Genomic DNA, 2,786 nt, shown 5'->3' on the forward strand with positions numbered 1-2,786 from the left:
TGCTGAGGTTACACATGTGTGTGCAGCGGCATGCTTAGCTTACCCTGCCCTTACGGACAGTGACTACATAAGATAGGCGCTGGAATATTATAAAAGTGAATAACAGGATACAAGGGTTGAAGTGTACAAGAGTTGAAACCAAAATATTTAGGTGAAAGCTACTTATATCTACTTCTCCAAAATGGGGGCGTAGTATCACAAGCTATTGGTGTTCAAAGAGAAAGGGAAGTGGAAGTTTTAGAGTAAGAACATTCTTGACTACTCAGCTATATTCAACCTCTTTTATGTTTTAGTTGACTCTCGAATTACACAGAGAAACAGGAGGGCTCGGAGCTCAACAGCTCCCTAAGTTGTGTGGCTGTGACTGGCCAAAACACTGCTATGTTTCACCTATTGTAGTAAGAAGGACATGGCCTATGTATGTGACTTGTGTAAGCTTCTCTGTGCTTGGGATCTGAGTCTTTTCTGACTGTCATGATTGCTGCTGGTACAGGCTTCCTCTCTCAGGGCTTATCCCACAGCCCCTGCATGCAACTGGTATTTAGCAGACCTGTTCTGCGCTCGAGCACTACTGGAGCCTGTAATACAGGACCTATCCTCTGGTATATCCTGCCTTTGAACCTTGTCTTTATTCAGTAGCTTATGATTTTGAGTCATGCCTTGTCACTTATGAAGAGAAATCAGGATGGGTAGACCAAAGCCTGGCAGTGATGGGACACGCCTTTAATCACAGCATTCAGGAAGCAGAGGCAGGTGGAGCTCTGAGTTCAAGGCCAGCCTGGTCTACCAAGTGAGTTCCAGGACAGCCAGGGCTATTATACAGAGAAACCTTGGTTTGAAATACAAAGATGGGCCATGCTAAACTGCTCTTTCTGATGGAATACTGGACAGTCTCATGTAGTCCAAGCTGACCTTCAACTCAAGACACTCTTGCCCTTCTCAGTTACACGAGACCACAGGAGCACTCCCCACATCCAGCTCAGGTCATTTTATCCCCGTTTCCTCACCATCTTCTGAGGCTTACAGAGGCACACTTCTCACGGAGCGTCATTCTAGTGTGGGATAAAGTACATAGGCAAAACAACCACACACCAATGGCTCCCAGGTCTAAGGAACCGTAATGGAAGGACACCCTGGGGTGGGGATGAGGGTGGGGGAGCTAAAGTGACCCAGCTGACAGAATAGCCTTCCAGGCAAGAGAAGACACAACCAAGCAAAAGAGCAGCAGAAGTCGGGGGATACCCTGACTTGACACCCAAAATTAAGTGTGGGCTGGTGATACAGAAAGCATAGGTACTGGGTGACAAACCCGGCTGGCTCTACTCCTGGGGCCTACATGGAAGAAAGAACTCCCTAGAGTTATCCTCTGACCTCCTTATCAAGAGTGTGCACACATACACACACACAAACACACCAAGAAGATCAAATAGAGCTTTATAGGCCACAGGTATGGGAGGGAGTGGTCCAGGCTGAAGGCTTGCTCAGCATACAGTGTGCTCTCTTGACTCGACTTCATATCAAAGCACCCACCGAACAAGGCTTGGGTAATACCTTGTGCTCGCCTGTGACCCCAGCTGTCAGGTGGAGGACGAGACCCGGTTGCTTGCTAGCTATCAGCTGAGATGTAGGTTTATTGAGAAATCCTGTTTCAAAGTAGTATATGGTAGCATAATAAATCAGGACAAGGGGATGTCCTCTGGCTCTGTAGGTGTACAGGGCACACAGAAAATGACAGGAACTAGATCAAGTAAAGTCTTGGGGTAGATGGCCATAAACGAGGCAATCCTGAGTGTTGGAATGAAGTGTGTATGCTGCCACAGCAGACTAATTTGTACTAAAACACCGAGCAGCCGTATGGACAGATGATCAGGAACCGGACTAGACAAGAACTTCATCTTAGAGGCTCTGTTGTCATCCAGCAGGGGTTGCCTAAGTAACACCACATTCAAAGAAGTGAATAAATTCAAGAAAACTTTAGTCACTTGGTGAGCAGCCAAATTACATATCTGATTTATTGCTGGGGTTTTGTCATCCCCTGTCCCATCCTCCTGCAGGGAGTAGGAATTAGGAATTTTCCAGGCAGTGGCACACCTTTTAATCCCAGCATTTGGGAGCAGAGGCAGGAGAGTCTCTGAGTTCAAGGCCAGCCTGGTCTACAAAGCAAATTCCAGGATGGGGGGGGCGGGTGCTTCAGAGAAACCCTGTCTTAAAGCAAATAAAACAAATCCGAATTTAATTTTGCAATGCTTTGAAGAAATCTTAAAATGGGTAAAACCTTGAAATGCAAAGAAGCTACTCCAGGAGTGTGTAAAGAAGAGATATCTAGTCACAAAGAACCCAATCAGAGGTCGTACTGGGCAGGACCAACGAACTGGGAGAACTAGCAATATTGTGGAACCTGTGAGTGAAGACCTGCGGAGTCAAAATGAGACTATTAACCTCAGACTCACACGGAGCACTCAAAACTTATTAGGGTTAAGTGAGGTAGCATACGCCTTTAATTTCTGTGAGTCTAAACAAGTTCCGAGCTCGCTAGGGCTAAGTAGTGATATCTTACCTAAAATAAATGTATTTAATTAACTAATTAATTAACTGTATTACACTGGGGATGTAGCTCGTTGGTAATAGGAACATGCTCACCATTCATAGGTGCCTGGTTTGCATCATCACCAAAAACAAAAAAAGGAAAAATCAAACTTCAACCGGGTCGTGCCCTCAGTCCCAGAATCCTCTACGGGTGACGCCGGTGGCGGCCATCTTGACTGTGGGCAGCCAGGGGACGCTGC

This window comes from Rattus norvegicus, chromosome 16 (genome assembly GCF_021556685.1).
Source record: "Rattus norvegicus strain SHRSP/BbbUtx chromosome 16, alternate assembly SHRSP_T2T, whole genome shotgun sequence".
In the NCBI taxonomy this organism is placed as follows: domain Eukaryota; kingdom Metazoa; phylum Chordata; class Mammalia; order Rodentia; family Muridae; genus Rattus; species Rattus norvegicus.